General features: G+C 40.3%; 1 long non-coding RNA gene across 2 annotated transcripts in view; it reads right to left on the bottom strand.

Annotated features, from left to right (window-relative positions):
- The window catches only part of LOC146762710 (uncharacterized), a 480249-nt gene that overhangs the window by 33337 nt on the left and 426049 nt on the right, over positions 1–20863 (bottom strand). For both annotated transcript variants that reach the window (XR_014941841.1, XR_014941843.1), the window contains exons 2-3: positions 4473–4639; positions 2067–2196 (exon numbers count right to left, since the gene is read on the bottom strand). This is a non-coding gene — a long non-coding RNA (uncharacterized LOC146762710). The remainder of the gene's footprint in view (positions 1–2066; positions 2197–4472; positions 4640–20863) is intronic.

Below are 20863 nucleotides of genomic sequence, written 5' to 3'. Positions count from 1 at the left end.
CCCTGCATCTACAGCAGCTCAGAGAAGACCTTAGGCAGAGTCACAGACATGACCTCAGGGGCAGAACTAGACTTCACAAGTTAGAATAACTTACACACTCCAGTTCCTTAGGGTGTCTCACACAATCTTTTCTTAAACGCCTCTGATTCTGGAAGTTCCATTATCTCCTCGCGTAATCTGTCCCTCTGCTTCTCCAGTATATCTGTTACAAAGTCTTTTTCTGTTCCTAGCCTGAATTTTTCTTGTTTCCATGAAAGTCCAGTGTTGTCCAGCCTTCACAGACATGGAGAACACATATCAATAAACACAAGCATTTAAAGTAGTCCTTTACATATTTGAAGACTGCTTCTACAACTTCTCTAGGATAAAACCTTGTTCATTAGGAAGTCTTTTTTAGTCTTCTGAACATTCCTTTGCCTTTTCCTGGTCAACCTGCAAATGGCTCACTTTTTTCAACAACTGAGGGACCCAGAACATGGAACTGATCTCAGTGAGTCCTCACCAGGCTGCCTAGTCTACTGACCCACCCTGAAGCTGTATTTGGCAGGTAGAAAGGCAGCATTCTTAAAATAATTTTCTAAATGTTCTTAATCTCCAGGAAAGGTTTATGCGTGCAACTCAAGTTTTCTCAAGGATGTTCAAAGCAAGGTGGAGTGGGACAGAAGGATCCAGCATTGCTGTAGTGTCTTCCAGAGTATCTGGTTTGAACACTCTCTGAGGGAAACTATTCTTCACACTGCTGTTGGATTTTGTTTTAAGGGCAGAAACTGGAATTTAGGAGTACAACACCACAAGCTGATACACTTAGTTGACATCATGGTTGTGCACGTGGTTAGGAGAAAAAGAATCTTCAAAACACTTTTAAAGACATATTTAAAAGAAAGGACTGAAGGACCAGTCTTGTTCCATTTCATAATAAAATACTCTTTCCTCTTGTTTACATATCTTTCTCAGGTGTCGACTTCTTAGGGAAGAAAGAACGCAACCTCCTATACTTTTTCCTTGTGGGAGTTTAATTTAACTATGGAATAATATGGATAATGGAAAACACATGGATAATGGAAAAAAATGAACCAAGATGTTTAATGAAATGTTTTAAGCAAGTGTTTTTAATGCTTTATATTTTAACCTCAGCTGTATTAATATATTTAAACATTTGTTTTGCCTACAAATAAATTTGTTATGGCAGGTTTCCCTCCTGACATCCATTTGAATTGCAAGAGAATTTTTTTCTTCATATAGTTTGCAGTAAGTTCTTTCTGTTTTGTTTTTATTTCTTATGATGCACTTGCTCTTGGCAATTGGAAGGACAAAGCATCCTTACATAACAAGTCTCTTCCTCCTAGCCTTGGATATATTTACCAAGAAGACAGTGGTTTTAACAAATAATATTCTACAACTCATGTAATAAGTCCCTCCATCCTTTAACTTTAATGGATATTCCCCTTGATTGCACTCATTCTGTACAGAGAAACAAAGCAAATAAAAACAAAACTATAACAAGAAAAGCCGGGCTTCAAACCTTACATTTTGGTAAATCTGGGATGTGAAAAATGCAGACCTGTTGCAGGTAATTTCTTTACAAATAACATTACCAAGACATAGTACAGATTACATGTAATCAGAGGTAAAAAAGAAAGCCATATTTTCTGTGTTTTCCCACCATGAAATGACATTTCACTATATTGAAAAAGAGCAGCTGTGTGTCAGTGACCCCAGTCAGTTTTCATTAACAGTCTCAACTATGGCATAGAAACTGTATTCAGCACATTTGAAAACAAGCAAATTTGAGAGGGGCTGCAGCATACTGAGTCAGGAACAGAATTCACATTTCTTCACAAATTGGCTATAAACTGCCAAAAAACAAAACAAAACAAAACTCAATCATCCTGAGATATAAAGATAAGAATCCAGCATGCATGACATGTCAAGTTCTTTTTCCCTTTTGCTCAGTACTAGCAAGGTCACTCATGTTTTGTCCATTTTGAGGAATTGCATTTTCAGAAGAAAACTGGAAGGATGGCAGTGAAAATGATTAAAGCTCCAGAAAGAATGAAGTCTCTCACCTGCTTGCCCAAAATAAGGGAATTCTGAGATATGATTTAGTAGGTGCTGAAGTTAGGGCTGCTGCATGGGAGAGAATAACTTGTTCTTCTTCTTCACTAAGACAGATAGGAGAGAAATGACAGCCTTAGTCTGCAACAAAGAGAAATTCAGGTCAGACAGATAAACTCTAATCAATGTATTACTGGAATACGTTGGGAAAATTCAGGATTACTGGGAGTATTATTGTAATATGATAATATGTTAAACTGTCAACACAATCTTAAAAAGGTGCTTGAATTTGCTTGGACGTGAAAGAAAGGAATATCTGGGATGCCCCAGTCCTGTGCTTTTATGACTATAAATGGTCCATAGAGACAAGGGAACAAACACTAAACTAGGATGTAGGTCCATCCTAATATTTAGTAATGTACTCGCTGTCAGAAATTAGCAAGGAAAGGAAAGCTTTCCTTTTTTCTTTCTTTTTTTTTTTTTTTCTTTTTCTTTTTCCTTTATTGACTGTGGTATTTTATAGCTCTACCCTAACTTCCTAAGTTGCAAAGACAGAATTTGCCTTCCTGCTGCTTTCATAGACATTATGTGACTGTGCAAATGTATTTCTGACTTTCCATATGAGAGCATAAGGGATAAAAATAAAATTACATTACATCTGTATCCATGAAAGCTGTGGGTGGGTGGGAGGGCTGCTGCCAAAGCCCTGATTTTAAGCTTCATGGGAGAATTGGGGAGAAATTGCAGCTCCTCAGTGAGATTGATTCCATGACTGCTCAGCTTGATAAGCTCAGCAAAAGATCAGCAGAAAAAAAATTCTTAAAACCTGTGGGTTTTTGGTTTTTTTTGTTTGAATAAAAGACCATGTTAGGAAACTGTAGTGCTTCTTGTTGGTAGCTTTGTGGTTTGACACAAACATTAGCCGTCAGATAATAGTGGTGGTGATAATGTAGTATTTCTGCCTCTAATTAATAAACATAATTTTCCACAGAAAATAGTCGTATTTTGCACAATGTATATTTTTAAAACTTGGTTTAAGTTTTCTAGATAGGCATATAAATGGGATTCGGCAAATTTACAGTTTTCTATGTTTTGGGGATATAAAAATGTTATTGTGTACATTTACTTCACCATTTGAGAATTCAAGGGCACAGAGGAGCTTTTGGCATGTACATCTTAGCTTTAAAGGCAACTGGAAAGGCTACATCAAGCTTCGTTCTGTTTTTCCTGTAGATCCCCATTCCATTTGCCATCTCTCCACCCTCTTTTCAGACTGGCTTTCAAACTCCTTATGGACCCGATACAGGATTGCTCTAGGAGTTTCCTTATAACCAAATCCTGTCACACGAGGATACTGCTAAGAGGAGAGAAAGCCCTAACAAGTTCTAGCAGTGCCAAATTACATTCAGTTCTTGAATTTTCACTTGGCATGGTAACATTTCCAAAGAGCAATTGTTTTACAATCAGAACTTCTGCAGCCTGCTCACTTCTTTTTTCCTGCTTAGCTGTTCAGAGACCATCAGACACCAAGCAAGCCAATAGTATCCATACAAACAATTATATAGCAAAAACATCAAATGAGACAAACTGTCTTTTCTTGCGGGTCCAAATTAAAGAGGCAGAACTGATAGTATCACTAGAGATAATTCCTTTGCATGGCATCTCTTTTGTATTCAATAAACATCAGGTGTTAATGCGATTATAGAGATTATGATTTTAAGAAAGAATTCATTCCAATATAATCTTTCTGTACTGAAAGGTACGGGACAGGATTGCACTTGCATTTGTGTTTCATGTGCTTTTCAGAAAAGTACTCAAGAATGTGTGTAAGAGATTATTCTTTTGCACCGGTGTCTCATTGCTTGCTGAGGAACACTGATGGACACATCCTGGACAAAGGTTGAGAAATCCTTTCTCAGAAGGATGCAGATGAATAAGTCCAGGCAAGTCCTGGTCAAAGTTGGTGAAATCTTTTGTCTGAAGATTTGCAGTCCAGGGTCTGAGGGACAGATAAACCGTAGTTTCTCTTTTTAGGCTAGAAAAACACCGCATTAAGTTTTCAATGAGTCTTCCAAATGGAAGCCTCAGATTGGTTGTTTTCATTAACAGGACATTGTTGGCATTTGAACATTTCCATCCCTGTAATCTCCAGATATTCAGCAGAGTTTAGACAGTATAAATTGTCCTTATATGTGGACGATGTCACCCTAGGTTCTCTTTGTAACTGGAGGAGAATATGACCCTGTTTTAGCAGCCTACTTTAGGTGGTATGATCCATACCTTTAAGATGTTTTTTTCTCCATCTTGATTACAAAAGCAGACAGTGGTGACCAGCTCAGAAACATATATTTATATAAAGGCTCAGTCAAGTTAGGGGGAGTGATTCCTACACAAAAGCACAAGTGTACATACTACACCTGGATGCACATCCCTTCTCCTGTGGTCCACTGCCAATCTCAAATGACATCTGGTCAAGCGGTGCCATAAGGCGCTGCTGGGCTGTAGGCAGTTCCCAAAGCATTATTTTAGAACTAGGTCAGGACCCCTCAGTGGTGGCCTCTCTCCTTCTTCATCCATTCTTTACCTGGAAAAAGAAGATGTAGATTTCAGAACTGAAAATCACAGCACCATCCTTTCGTCCTGTTTTACTCTGTAGTTGTAGAAACTTATGCGCAGCAGGGGAGGCAGTATTAAAGCAAAACCTCCACTAAAGACCCAAGAGCCTTCTCTAGTTACAGCCCTATCGCTGTGTTAACATGAGCAGTTTAGCAGTGCATGGCACGTTGTTCCCACTAAACACAGTTGGTAGGTCAGCAACAGCGGGACAGGTAACCCTTCCTCATTGTGCTTTGACTTTGCTTTCAGATTATTTCAAAGAGAGGTTAATAAAGGCTGTTTCTCTTTGAGCAAAGCTTGCTTTCTGTGATCATTTTCTGATAATATCATTTGTTTTCAGCCTGGTATTAGGGTTGTGGTATGAGGTCCCCCTGGACATCCATGACTTTGTGTTTTACCTGGCAGTAAACATCTCAGATCCTTCCCTTGTCATTTGATCTGGGATAAAAGAAACCAACCCCTTTCTCAAGGAAAATAAATAAATAAAAGGGAAAAGAAATCTTTCCTTGGGGGAAGGAATGCTTATAGCAAAGACGGGATACGTACTGCAGTGGTAGCCATTTCCTGGCAAAGAAAATCAAGCTCGAAGGTCAAACTGTTTATTAAACCAACAAAATATTTCACCGTGTGCCATGTGCCTGATTCTGTAGCAAATGGCAGAAACAACCTTGAAACAACCCCATGTGCCGTGGAAAGGCTGAGAGAGCATTACAGTGCTTAAGCTCTAAAAAGAAACCTCTATGACAGCTCTGGTGTAACATTTGGTTTGCTTGTAAAAAATCCAGTCTCCATTTATTGTGGATGTAATGAAATATGTTTAATTTGATAGAGAGTTCTTGATAAGGTACCAGCAGAGGCAGCATGTGGATGGTTCCTAACTGGCATTTGAGAAAGCCAACATGATTTAATCAGGGCTCATTTTAAGTTGACTTGTAATTGCCTGCACAGGAAAGGTAAAAAGTGAGTTACCCTGTAACTGTGTGATTCTGTTCTCCACATCCAGCTGGAATATAATATTGCTGCATTGGCTTGCAGGCCTGTGGGGTTTAAATAGTGTCTGCAATCTGGTGCCATGCTGATTTACTAATCCTTGATCTTAGTTGAACATGATCACAGTCCCTGCTTCTGTTCATAAGGGATAGGCTTACTGTTAATTGACAGGCTTTGGCGTCCTACCAAAAGAACTGCAATGTAGAGAAGGAACTAAAACTGAACAGAGGATGTATCTGACAAGCCAATTTGAGAGGGAAAAAAATCTATTTAGAAGATCTTTTTGCCAAAAATTATTTTATATTTTATTGCTTCATTACAACTAGGGTATGTGATTTGCATTTTAACATGAAACAAATAAAAACAGAGTCATCTGAAATGTGTTTGCAGGGTGATTAAGTAACTAAGACGTGATGTTTGGAATCTTCCCAGCTGCTCTGCTTTCCATGTATTTAAGTCTTGTGTGAACTTCAGTGTTTGTGTCTGCTCACAGAACTAGTGTGTCATTCTGCATGCTATGCATACATACACAGTCTCACACGCTTGTGATATTACTCAGAGATTTCAAAGTGATTGTATCCATGGGTTGGGTGGCACGTGCCATTTTATCCAGCATGTTTGAAATTTGATGGAAAAACACTAATATGCTGTAGCTTCTTTTCTGTCACCCCCCAGAAGACTCAGGCTGATTTATTTTTATTCAGAACTGGTTTCCACAAGTTTTGAACCCTTTCTCTAGCTTTCTAAACCTGGCAAAACTTCAGAGAAAAAATACTGTGAGGGCAGGCTGAAATCCTCTTAGATACATTTGCCTTCATTCCTGCAGGCCTTGCAAACCTCAGACATATTAAATTGAAGGGCAATATCTAAGTGACTGTGGCATTCTAGGAAACTGAAATATTCCACCAGACAGCTTTGTAGCCTTCAGTATGGCTGAATGTATCAATGCAGGTATGCCTGTTTGAGGGCAATGAGATGCTGGCACAGTCTGCACAGAGAAGCTGTGGATGCTCTCCCCCTGGAGATGAAGGCTAGGTTGAATGGGGCTCTGGGCAGCTGAGCTGGTGGGGGGCAGCCCTGCCCACACCTATGGCAGGGAGGTTGGGTCTTTGTGGTCCCTTCCAACCTAAATCATTCTATGATAAGATTCTGTGATTATAATTTTAATTCTATCTATCTTGTGTTTTGGATGTGTCACTCATGCTGACTTTGAGCCCACCAATATAATGCCAAATGTAAGTGGTTTGAATTATATGGAAACTTCTTGCACAGTGAGTCACACTTTGGGGAGTTTCTTGTTTAATTTCACAATTATGGTGATCAGTTTTTAGGCAATATTGTGAGGATTTTTGGTGGTGAAGGCAGTGAGATGAAGAGTCATCCCATAAAGCTGTGTGTCGCTCACCTGTGAAGCTTGTGGATAGTGGGAAGAGATGTTCACGTCAACTAAATCACGTTAATATTGTATGTGTACACTGTCATTTAAACTTAACACATGATTAATTCTTGGTTTCACATATTTGATGCTGTGATGATTGAGGACTGTTTCAGATCAGGGCAAATTTAATTCTGAATAGGAATTTGCCTACATGGGAGGTGAATATGTACCTACAGTGTATAAAAAAGTTAAATTAACTTGTTTACACTAAAAATCTCTTATCTTGAGTGAGAGAAGAATGTATTTGCTTAATGTTAGAAGTTGAAAAATGGTTTGTCATGAGAGGAACTTAAAAACAAAAGGTGAAAACTAAGGCCTGTTGTCAGGAAGTGATTTAAAAATAATCCCTATAACAGTTAGGAGAGTTTCTAATTAAACAAATTGTCTGGAAAGCTCAAACATCCCCTAAGAGTCATTGTGTGAATCTGGAGACAACACTCAGACACTAAAGTGCGACACAAATTTACCTCTGAGTCTTGGAGCAGCCTTCTCCAATAAGTTCCTTCTCACCTTTAATTAATAGAACCTGCTCATGCAGGCTACCTGCAAACAACTGACAACTTATAAAAGTATTTTATTGTTAAAAGTACTTATTTCAAAAATAAGTTTGTGTATTGGCAGAGGCTTTTTGACTAAAGTTAGTAAACGTTAGGTACAATTAAATAACTCACTAATAATTCAAAGCTGGGGAAAGGTATCGGAAGGATGCTTTAAAAATCTTGAGTTTGAAATGAGGACTTATGTGCTCAAAGACAACCCTGAAGAAAAAAAAAAAAAGAAAAAAAAAAGAAAAAAAAAGTATTGTGGTGAGAATGTAATGTATTTACAGAGCTCAAAAGGGTGTGCTCTGTGAAGGTATTGATAGGCAGTCTGTCCTTTTTTCAAGTCTTATCTTCAGGGTAGCAGAGCTCAAATGTGCCAGACACTTCTCGTGTTCGACTCTGATTGCATCTGTGCAATTTTCTCTGAGATTTATGTCTGGTGTAAATGAAAGCAGTGGGCATTTGATCTCATTGTCTCGTTATATTTAACATATTTGTTAGATTAACCGATTGCCTAAATGTTTTTATTCTTATCACATCTGCAGTGCCAGAACTTCATGGATCAACAAAAGGATGTTGGCTGGACAAATAACAAAGTGACTGCTGCTTCAGGGAAGAAATGCAGGCTCAAAAGTGTGCCTACTCTGTCCAGAGAGAGAGAACAGAGCTCATGCACCTACTGAATTCATATCCCTGGTACTGTGAGGAAGGGACAAGCATTGTTCTAAGATTTTTCGGAAAGTTCTTGGATGTGCATCCCCCATATACGTATTTTGCTTCTTGATAAAGGAGAGACCTTGGAAAAGGCAAAGGCATCTGAAGCAAGGAAGGCAAAGGAAGCAGCAATGGGGCAAAAATATGTGATTTTACACCTTGACTTTTGCCTCTGCTCTCTTAGAGAAAATGTTCTAGCAGAATATTTCTGTACTGTGGTACTTGCATGTGCTCTGCTACCCCAGCATGCATCCTGCTTATCTGAATGTAGCTGTAAATCACAGATATAGGAAATCAATTGTTGCTGTCTTTGTGTTGCAGTTCTTAATTCTAGAGGCTTTTGGTACATGGCTGTAGTGGTTTGCTGGAAGTCAGGCTTCCTTAGCTCTCTGAAGGGACTTATGAGATCTGATGTTTTCATGGTGCACATCTGGATTGGAAGAAATGTCTGCCCTTGTATGGATGTTACTCTCACTGATGTGAGTTGGTGTTTGAGGACACTGCTGCTGGCATTCCAGAAGAGGTGAGTTATTTGGTCTTTGACTGTGCTTGGTCCTAAAAAGCCGTTCAGCATCATACAGTGGGACTATAAGTCTGGGCCATTCACTGGTTCATTGAAGTGGTGTTTATTCATGTATTTGTTATATTGCACTTGCCAGGATAATGTCAGACTAAATTAAATATCATCTTTTCTCTGAAAATGCTGCTCTGAGATGTGAGTGGTGGAATGTGGGAGACAGAAACCAGTAATGTGCCTTCCTACATGTTTTGATTTGTCTAGTTTTAGTCTACCTTCCTCAAGTGTTCTTTATCTCTACCATTAAACACCTGTTCATTTCTCATAATTGCTGTGACAGAGAGAGGCTTCAGAAGGATTTTGAAAGAGAAGAAAACATGTGCCTTGTGAATCAATTCAGATGCTCAAACCAAGGCTGCATCCCAGCCAGTGAGGGGATGAGATCAGTGGAGTCGGAGAAACTAGAGGCAGTAAACAGAGAATAGAACAGGGTTAGATAGGAAGGACAAGACAAAAGCTTTGAGTGTGGCAGAGTAAAACAAAAGAGACTGGTAAACTGGTTATAGGGCAGAGTGTCAGACAAGGAAATAGGCATTCACCATTTTGCCTGTAAAACAGCTGTGTAAGCTGTCTGTCACAGTCAGACATCCGACCAGCCGTTTTCAGTCTGGGTTGTCCCAGAGTGCACACTATTCTTTTGTTGTTCAGGGTGACCAGGAATTTTCAGCACCTCTAAGTTTTGAAGTATACTTTTCTATTCATGTGAAGAAGAGGAGCTCATGGATAAATAACGGATCTCATCACTGCAGCAGCACAGAAGCAGAGGCTTCTTGTCTCAGCACAGGCACTGAGCTGATAATGCTGAGCTTCATGGCCACACGTGTGCTCCAGCCATGCTTCTTTCAAATCACATCAAGAAGGTGGAGTCTGCTTATTAGAAAACACTGGTAATTTTTTATTTGCCTCTTAGCCAACTTAAATGTCACTGTTTCTCTTATGTGGGCCTTAATTGTTCTCCTACATGATGTATGTTTTTTACCTAGAAAACAACAGAGAAAGATTGATACTGTATACATCTCACAATGCCTACAAAATCCACACCAAATAGACTTCTCAAAAAGCACAAATCCATGATCAAAGACCAAAAGTTGATGGGGGGGAATTGCCCAAGACATAGAGTATCATGCCAAAGTTTTCTTCAGAGCTAATTTTTTTAATGAGGCCTTTGTTGTTGCTGCTCTCATTTTTGTTTTAAATCTTTGAAAATAGGATTTGATGCTCATTTGCTGAAAGGCCTTATCCAGCGGTACTGCTGGCACTAAGTCACAAGGTAAACACAGTCCTGAAGTACAAGTCACAGTGGACCACAGCTTGAAAATTATTGGCCCATCTGCCCAAAAGTGGGAGCTTGTGAAGTGCAGCTTTTGAATCTCCTTCCTGTTTCCTTTCTGAATTTCGTTGTGAACAATATTAAAAGCAGCACTTTTTGCTTTTGGCTGTGTAAGTGGAAAAGCACAAGCACAGAAAGATATTGCCTTTCAATAATAATCTTTACTCAGACACTCATCATCCTGATTTTCCCTTCCTTCTCTCTGTGCACAGGCTTCCAGCTCTCCTTGCCCACAGCCTGCTACTACTTCCAGCACTGATCCTTCCTTCCTGCTGTACTTTCTCCTTGCAGTGTGGCTCACCTATATGCAGAGCAGGGGCTGGAGCAAGCAAGGTACAATGGTATGCCTCCATCCGATGCCACATTTGTGCACTGGTTATCAAGAAGCACTGGATTCACTCAGCATGGCACAGTAGCACAGCAGTAGTTCTAGGAGGAACCCCATGCCCCAGTGAGCCTTAATCCAAGAAGACATCCTGTGGCAGATAGGGTCTGTCTTCCTTTCTGGCCAAAGGGGGCTTGACTTCCTTTGTGCCCATCCAGCAAGATACTTCTGAGATGCAGTGATTGTACTTGTTAAATTAACAAAGGACTATCAAAGATGTGATTATTTGTTTGTAGCAGAAATCCTATTTGACCAGCAACTAGTCCTAATTAACTCTCTAATAAAATAGATATACTTGTACATTAGTTTTACTGTACTGTATTATTATTATTATTATTTTGTATGAATTGATAAATATTGTGATCTGTGTGTGTGTGTTGGTGGGAACTTAGGCCTTTGCATGCACACTTGCTACCCTTGAACTGAGAAATCCAAAACATGCAGGCACTGTTTGACCTAATTGCCCAAATCAGTTAAGTTTTGCACTTTCTCTGTGTGTAGATGTAGCTCTTAATCACAAACAAAAGCCCTCTGTGAAATAATGCAAAAAACCAGTAACCGTCATAATTTGGTCTTAGGTGTTTCTATGTATGCATACTATAATTAGTTCATAAGTCCTTGTCGTAGCAACATTATTCATGCCCACCTCAGCATCTTGCTTGCTCACTTGGGCCGCAAAAGCTGTTTTGAGAGCTCATTCTTCAGATTCAATGCTATCTCATGGATTTATTTTATCAGATGCAGTATCTTCCTCGTGATACTATGGTATTGTTGTATTGACTCCTATGTGTATCCCTTTATAAACACCCTGGAAGACCATCTTTCCCTTTCAGTATTACTGGCTTTTGTTTCTATTTGTTTGTTTGTTTGTTTGTTTTCTCTTGGGACTGCAAATAGAGAATGGTGTCTGTCTTATCTTCTGTTCATGCTTTTTTTCTGTACATGCTGTGACCCTTTCTGATAGTGCACAGATTTATCATGGTAAATTATACATAGCTCAATCTCATGTGGATTTATGTGCTTTAAGCTGCGAGTTCCTTCACTATTTTCGTTAGAGTCTAGCACCCTTCATTAAATGTTTTTCTTTCTATTACAGTTTAAATACCGTTCTGCTGTGTCTTTGGTTGCTGTGTTGCACACCCTTCAGAAGTTTCTTTTGCAGCAACATGTATGCAAGCTACTATTTATACAGTGTGTGTGCTGAGAAATATCACAAGTCTGTTTACAGCGAGAGATGGGAATTTGAGAAGTACTCTTCATATTCTCCTTTTGACTCTTGCCCTTGCTATATTTCTCAGGCTAATTCTGTGAGGACTTTGTGGCACTATTCTTGTTATTTATTTGGTATGATTTATTTTGGCCCTGGATTGGTGAGCTGGGGACTGCCCAGGTGGTTCCAAAGCCCCTACTGCTCTGTTTGGTGAGATGAAGCCATTCACAGGGATGCTTTTCATTGCATTACAGGAGTACTGCCCACACTGTGCTCTGCTGAGCCCATATTATGTTGAGCAAGTAAGGAAATACCTTCTCATTCTCATTGAAATGAAACTACATGGAGGAAAATGTGACACTGAGAAAGGATAGAAGAGGCAAGAAACCATTTTGTCTTTTTTTATCTCCTAGAGCTTGGAAATAGGTGGGTCAACTGTGCTGCCAGACCAAAGGAGGGATAGCTGATGTTGGTTGATGTTAGGTATGCAGTAAGGGAGACTCATAAGGAGTCCTTCCTCAGCCCCTCTGATGTTGAATGGCTCTGAGTATAATCCCACTAGAGCTTGCATAAACTGTTTATTGATCTGAAGCAAGAGGAAAATGGGAGCTTGGTCCTTCCCTGCCCTGTCCACAGACAAGGATTAGCAGAGCTGATGAGGAATGGGAAGAGGAGACCCCATTCAAAATAAATGAGGTTCCATCCTCCCAGACAATTAACCTGATGAAGAACTGTGTGATAATCCTGCTGAGCTATCTCTACCCTTCACACCTTTCTCCACCACACATGGACTGTAAAAGGCAAAGGCAAGACTTTCATAAAAATATATATATGTATATATATATATATATATATATATATATATATATATATATAAAGCATTAACTCATTCAATAGTTGTGTTGAACAAAAGAATTTTTTTGGACTTCCCAGCTCCAAATTCTAATTACTGCTTTGTAACTAAGCAGTTATTTCAGTGTTACAGGGAAGAATGGATAAATTCCAGGTTAATATTGTGTACACCTCCCTATTTCAGTACAGCAGGTCAAAACATGAAGTATCTGCTGCATGTAGAAAAGCTGAAGCACCATGGTGAAAAGTGTCCTTGTTTGGTTTAAAGTGAGGGTATAAGTTTTGGTCCTAACTCTCAGAAGGGGGTGCTGTTACCTCATCTGATTTCTTTGTGTTTTAAATGTATATCTGTATGTTTATGTGCACACGTATGTATATGAAAACCCACTGAGATTTTAAAAGCAAGCCAAAAGTTTGTGTCCCCTTACATTCTACTCTATCTTAACTTTTCAGAACACATCTAAAGAAGACACTGCTTTTGTTTTGATGACTAACCAGAGCAGCATGCAAAATAAATAAATACATGAAAATAATAAATATAAACAAATAAAATCCTCAGATTTACAGCAACACAGGTTTCTTTGGAAAATTATGAATATCCTCAAAAAATAAAAAGGGGGAAAAAGCACAGATTTTTTTTTTTTTTTTCTGGCAGTACTTAGAAAACAATCTACTATATCCGAGAGGTGAAAACAATGTATTCAAAGTAAGTGTACATCAGTGTAAAAGCACAGATTGAAAGCAGTCTCTTTTACTGAGAAAAATACACGGCATTCTGTATTATAAAATCTGAAAATAAAAGCATTGCTGTCTTTTTATTTTATTTCATTTTGTTAATTCCAGAGATTCTCTGATTATTAAAGCTGGCTTGTTCACTGCTTACATCATTTGGCCACTTATTTAATTTGCACCTGTAAAAATAAGTAAGTAAGTAGTTGTAGACATAATAGCATGTCCATCTTGAGCACGCTGATACTGAACGTGTCTTGTGGCTGACTGTCTTCTTTTATTTCCTGACGTCTGCCCAGTCCTGCAAGCACGCAGAGATACACCTCATCCTTCCACTATCAAAACCCCGTTTTGGACAAAGACTCCTGGAGCAGAAATCTCACTCCATTGCAGTCCAAAGGAGTGACCGAGCCCATGTGCTCAGTGCCCCAGTTAGACCAAATACAACAACTGTAAAAGCAATGCATGCACAGGGTCCTGCAAAGTAACTTTGGCAGGTAGTAAAGCAGAAAGGCCATGATCACCAGTTGACTTCCATGGCAGTCCATCAGGAAACTCCACTCTGCTTGTTGATTAGATGTACCTGATGACTTAACTGACGGCCTTTTACACAGGAATGTTCAAAGTGGCACCTACTTTACATAGAGACTTTCTTTTGTGGATGTTCGGCTAATGTCACTGAGATGATGTGAAAACACACATCCTTGGTTTCCTGAGATCTGTTCATTCTAATTTTCTTACACTTTGTCTCCATAGTGGCAATTTCAATACCTGACTACATGAGAGGGGATATGAAGGCACGTCGTAACATAACATCATCATGACAATAACCCTGGTCACAGCTGGAGTTTGGATGTAGAAGGAATTCAATACAGAACTTCAAAAGTTGTTCAGAAGAACAGTAACTGCTCTCTGTAACCGCTTCCCAAGCACTTGCAGCTCTGTGAAATGTATCTCTTTACTGGTGACACAAGAGAACTGTGTTTGTTAGGGTCTTAGGTGCCTGCCTTAGGATGCGATGAAGTGCCTCTGAAGATGCATGCATCTTTCCAACGAGATAAAGGAATCCTGATTTCAGACCAAGACATCTGAATTTAAAATGCTCAAACATGAATTCTGCCCCAACTGGGATCCCTGGGAAGTCAGTCTGGCAAGGTTCAAGTGATTTTTAAGTCTCTGTCTAGTCACAGAGAACTGGATAGCATCATATTGTCTATTGCTTTTATTTTATTTTTTTTATGTTTGCTAAGTGACTTTATAACCTCTTCGTGTTGAAGCTAAGCTAGGACAATAACAACAAACACTTTATATATATGTTTAAAATAACACTTGAGAGTAAGCAAGGGACTGCTGACATATTTACTGTTAAGCCCATGGCTAAATTTCTGAAAGGATGAGACTTAAGGGGATTAGCTTATATGCTTAGGGAGTAAACTGATTTCTTAATGTATGGAGTACTCTTGGGATTCTGGACATGCCTAACAATGCAAAGAGTGAACAGAAAATAGACTTCTCCAAAGACACAGTGTCTAGAGAGGGCCAAAGGCAGATGTCACTTCATCACCTCCTCGAAGCCCCTTATGGAAGAAGTAGAGTTTTGAGGACACAAGTATTGTTAGATAGCATTCAGAATAGTTGCAGGAAGGAATAAAGGACCGGCCATTCAGTTTGATGGCTTTGTATTTTTTCTTAGTGAAAATATAAATTTCAAAACTAAGGAGTCTGCTTATTAGGATCTAACTTAACGGTATTTGTAATTATCTCATCTAGAATTGTCAAGGTTTTAGTGATTTGTTGTAGGCCACAATGACCTTGCTCACACTCTGTGCTTGTAATAATCTTCTAATTACTAGAGCTCAAAATCTCTGGGAGTAGTTTTATAAATGCCATGGCCTACTGTCTAAAAGAAACACTCCATTTTGCATAACATGGACACCCAGAGGAGTGGGGTTTGGACTGCATGTACTGGAGGCCTCTCTAGATGCTAGAGGGTCACTGCTGGCCAGGTGGTCATCATCCTTGAAGATGCTGCATGTGTAACCCCCTTCTGGTGTGGTGATGTGAAAGTTCACTTTCTGTCCTCATGTCCAGGGTCCAGACATTTGTTCCTGGCACCCAGAGCTGAGTGAAGCTAAGGCTTGCTCCTATCCTGCACCCACCCAAGAGCAAAAGCTGAGGTGCCAGCAGGAGCACGTGGCCTGAGCACAGTCTCCCATGCTCTGAGAGGTGCTGGGCCAGGTCCTGACTCCTGAAGTAAAAAAGCAAAGTTAATAAAGAGGATATGTAATAAAATCAGTGTGAAGCAGACACTGCGCCATTGCCTTCTCTCTGTGGATAATGCCAGCAGACAGTAAGAGCTAAACCTGCACATCTGTGTGGGAGAACTTCTTATTACGAAAAGCATTGAGAGATGCAGGAACAAAGCTCTAGTGATGCCACTCTGATAGCTGGTATTGCAAGAGAAGTAGATTAGTCTGTGTGAGAGAAGACTGAAATAAATCCCCACAAGAATTTTAGTGAAAAACAATGATGCCATTTTAGATTTTTGCCCCATTTTAAACCTATGTCATAGACCAGGGCATAAATATGTTATTCTTCTGGTACAGATCACACAACTCAAGGAATAGAAGTAGCACAGCATCTTTTTCCTCCTCATTATCCATTTGTACTCTTCCTGGCATCAGCTGCAGCACGCATTGCTGTGTGCATATAATCACATACCAGGGGGGTCATTCAGTTCCTCCATGTCTGACACATCTTAACTACAAGGCTGAGTTCTCCAGTACACGTGGATAAAACCATGCTAGAATACACACCATGAGATTCAGTATAAAGTGATTTCAGATGTCTCCCAGCACTGTGCTGGCATATAAATGGCTGCAATTGGAAATTCTAAGCTACAGAAAATGGGATATGGTAACCTCTTGTGCACAGGATTTAAAACTATAGGATCATTGACCTCAAATGGTTTACGTAGCCTGGGAAATCGAGAGTTAAGCAGCTTGCAAAGCCACAAAAGCCAGCCACCAGTCTGGAGAATAGAAGCCTTCTTCTAGTTTTCCTGCTGATATTCAATGTTGTTTCAATCAGAGTACAGGTAGCACTTGAAGAATGACAGATCTTGTGAGCTTTATATGCCAGAATAATGAGATTATGCTTCATGACCCTGCTGCATTTGACTTTTACATTAGAGAATATGATTCAGGAATTCATTTGAACAATCCACAAAAAAATAAAATGAAAAGACTTGGGGAAAAAAAAATGCTGATTTCTTATTAATTGCACATTGTAACTGACTCATGGGAGAGGAAGAATCATAATGAAGAAAATCAGAAATAAAAGGGACCCACAATGTTAATGTGGATCAGTACTGAAAAAAATTACAAAAATATCATGAAAAGCACAGAAAACCATATTTCTCTTCCTACATTCATTCTTATAATATTATCACATTTTAAAAAATACAATTTACGAGAGGAAAAAAAAAATGAACTATAGCTTTTTGCAGTGATAGACGACAGGTCAGAAAAGCATTTCAGAATAATTTTACACCTTTTAACCTTAAAAAATACTTTGCTGACAATTGAGAAAGGGCCTTAAAAGAAGCGCTGATAGGCATTCTCACAGCAGGGTTGCCATGTCCCATCACATAGCAGAGGGTTTCTGCATAATGTATCCTGTAATAAGAAGTGTACTGCAAATCACAAGGCTTGAGTAGCAGTTTTAAGAAAGTAATCCTTGGCATGAGCTGCTATTAGTGATGACACTGAAAGTTTGTTACGGAAAACTCTTTGGAAGACACAAAGAAGGTAAACTGTCTCAAATTTCGATTTGAGCCTGGCAAGAGCTACTTCATCACAGAAATTTGTCTGCATTTAAATACAGATTTAGTGGTCTCTGTATTTTCATTTTTGCTTATGCTTGGACAGCCTTGTTGAACGAAAGGCGCAGAGTTTGGCTAAATGAAGGTCACTTTTCTCTCGTTCTCTGCTGCAAATGGCGATTGTTCAAAAAGCGTTTTAACAATTACCGGTGTTAATTATGAATGTTAATACAATTAGTGATCACTGAGAGTCCCCGTGTTGCAAAGCCTTTACAAATGGGGTAAAAAACTTTGGGGGGGGGAGGGGGGGGTGTCAGAAAGATCCAGTATAACAAAGAGTCAATTGGCCCCTCAAAGCACAGTGAGCTACATTCACGTTTTAATAGGTAGGTTAATCAAAATGGGATATGAATCTAGAAGAAACCTTCTGTTGAAATTAATTTTATTTTTGTCTGGAAATGTAAATAAAAGAAAACGTGAAGGGGCCATTTCCAGGCAAGTTCTTTTCAGTGTTAATGATGCAAATCAGTGAAGTTTCTCAGTCCCTGAGGGATCTTTTTGTCTTTCTCATTTCCATAAGAATGATTTTTAGGTGATTAAAATAAAAATCTAATGGAAATAAAAATTCTTTATACTTTTCTCACAATGCCATTTAGTTGGTATCTGAGAAAAAAAGAAAGAAAAAGAAAAAAAAAAGAGGCAGAGCTGGAATGGACTTTAGCACTGTAACAAACCTTCGTAAAAGAAGGTCATAAAATACTTTTCTATTTCAAATGGAGACATTTTGGCTGCCTTCAGTAGTATATGAAAGAAGTTGCAGGCATCTAAAAGCTTGATGTTTCAGTGCATCCCAAGTGACAGGGAATGAAATGTATCGTACTGTTTTCTAAGTGAGCAGTATCAGAAAGGAACATCAATACATATTAATTTAAAACTTTGGCTTGTGATGTTTTTGACAAAGGATTGTTTTTGTCAGAGTTTCTTCTTCTAGGATTGATACTGAAATTCGAAAGAGTGTTGGTCATGTGAAATGATTTTTAATCCCATCCTTCCTGCACAAATAAATGACTTATGTGACAATTAAAAGGTATTGCTATTTGCTATAAACTATTAGTTATAAACTGTTCAGGGCTCAGCAAAAAGCAGTATCACACAGCAACAGGATTGGAGATGACTTCAGCCTGGGGCTGAATTACCTCCCCCTGGGATCCCCTTCTGCTGCCAATAAGCCTACAGGAGACTCAGATTGTCCCAGGCCTGTGTTGCAGGGGAACAGAGTACTTTTTGATGTTGACTTGTTGTTTACCATATGATACCATACACAGCAAGGCAGCTGTCTCCCAGCTCTTCACCAGATCCTCACTGGATCACTCAGAGGGTGGAGATGCACTGGAACAGGTTGTCCAAGGAGGTTGTGGATGCCCCATCCCTGGAGACATTCAAGGCCAGGCTGGAGGTGGCTGTGGGCAGCCTGGTACAGTGTTTGGCAACGCTGCACATGGCAGGGGGGTTGAAACCAGATGATCCTTATTGTCCTTTTCATCTCAGGACATTCTATGATTCTATGATCCTCAAGACACTGAGAAGATCTCTTCACATTCCTACCAAAGTCATAGTCTGGTGAGCAGTGGAAAAGATAAAATGAGATCATATAATGGAACAAAGCAGGTTGTAGCACTTGTCTTCTCTTAGGGAAGACTTCCTTTAACTTCTACTCCAAGATTGTGTTGGGACTTTCTTCGCATGAATTTCAGGACTCAGCAAGGTGAAAAGATGTACTATTTGTCAAACTACTCCACGTGGGGCAGATAAGCAAGTGGCCTGGGATCTCTAAGAGCAAAATGGGAGAATTCCACAAATATTAATGTTTCTCCAGGGCAAGACTTACTACTTTGGATGTAGGCTTCTAAAAGGACTTCATGCTGTTTCCTCCAGTGCCATTCTTTCTGTGCAACTTTTCACAGAGTCATAGAATCATTAAGGGTGGAAAAGACCTCTCAGACCATCTAGTCCAACTGTCAGCCCACCCCCACCGTGCCCACTGACTTCATCCCTCAGTGTCGCATCCACACAGTTGAACACCTCCAGGGATGGCAATTCCACTACCTCCCTGGACAGCCTGTGCCAGCATATCATCGCTCTTTGTGAAAAGAAATTTTATCTGATATCCAACCTGATCTTGTATCCCCCAGGGAAGCAACATGGACTGCGATAGCTGTAATGAGAGGTGCAGTAGTGTTGCTTTGGAAGTGTTGAGAAAGAGCATTCAGAACTATTTTCTTCCCCAGCTTGGTAAATTGGCTAGAATGAAGACTCACATTGTGATTAATTAGTACATTCATTGGGAAGGATCGTGAAAAGTTTTGCTGCTTGTCCTAGAAAATAAGCGGAAGACAGCACTGTCTAGATTTCAGTAGAGAACACAAAGGACAATGTAGTTCCCAGGTACTCCCTGAGCTCCTGTTACTGCTGTTTATCTCGATCTGGTGTTGTCTGGTGTGTGGCATTTCCTTACCGCAGCTTTTCATGGTGGGAACTGGAAGTACATTGTACCTTCATTATGGTTCTAACAAGGTTTTTTGACTTATAAAAATAAATATGTGGTGGACCAACAGTGGGGCTGCTCTTTGTTTCCGTTTGCAGAATTCAAGTTTAAGAACCAGAATGCGTCTGTAATTCACCTTCTTCTGCCATCGGCACCTGCACCTAAACCACAACCCAACACCTGGCATGAAAACCCACCCCGGCACTAAAAGCCAACTACGTACCTAGGGACGCCTGAAAAAGTTGCGTTGGGAAAGCCGCCCCTCTGCCCTCTCCCTCCCCCCGGAGCCCTCTTTGTCCCCCGGCGGCGAGGCATAAAGGCGTGAGGCCGGCGCTGCCAGGCGGCCCGGCGGGCTGATGTCAGAATATTTGCGGGGGAAGAAAGCGGGCTGCAGCGGTCGGGGCAGCTCGGCCGCCCGCCCCACCCCGACATTCTTCGGGGCCGGTTCCCACAGGCGCGGAGCGGCACCGGGGGTCAGAGTGGCCGAGCACAAAGGGAGACCCCCCGCTGCCGGGGCCAGCGTGCTGGGCTGTCACCGCCGCTAATTCATGGCTTCACCTTTAATCTCGCAGATCCATTATAGGTTAAAAAGAGACCCATTTTACAGCTGACAAGATTGAAGGGAGCGCAACCCAGGAACTGGAGGAGAAAAATAAAAAAGGGGGGGTGGGGGGAGCGGGCGGGGAGAGGGGTAGAGGGAGAGGTAACCCCGGCTAAAGTTTGTATAATTAGAACCCATCTGCTAAAAATAGACTTTGTGCTTTTGGCTTCTCCTTTCCCTTCGCTGCGAGGATGTGTGTTGTAAGAGGTAAGCGAAGCCGGCTCAGAACTGCGGTGCGGGGTCAGGAGAAAGGAGCAGGGAGGAGGGGGAAGCAGGAAAGAGGTGCGAAAGGAAAGTGAGGATGGTTTGAGGAGCAGGGCTGCACCGTGGGAAGGATGGAGTCATCCAGTGGCTCAGCGTCGCTTCAGAGAGGGTTTGGTGAGGTCATCATGGGGAAATGACTAAGAAGTGTATGAAATGTTGATGTTGAAGGTGAGTTGATCAAATCCTCAAATC

The sequence above is a fragment of the Coturnix japonica genome, chromosome 1, assembly GCF_054131305.1.
Source record: "Coturnix japonica strain WE chromosome 1, WE-NBRP24, whole genome shotgun sequence".
In the NCBI taxonomy this organism is placed as follows: Eukaryota; Metazoa; Chordata; class Aves; order Galliformes; family Phasianidae; genus Coturnix; species Coturnix japonica.
This window is presented reverse-complemented; position numbering and strand designations above follow the sequence as displayed.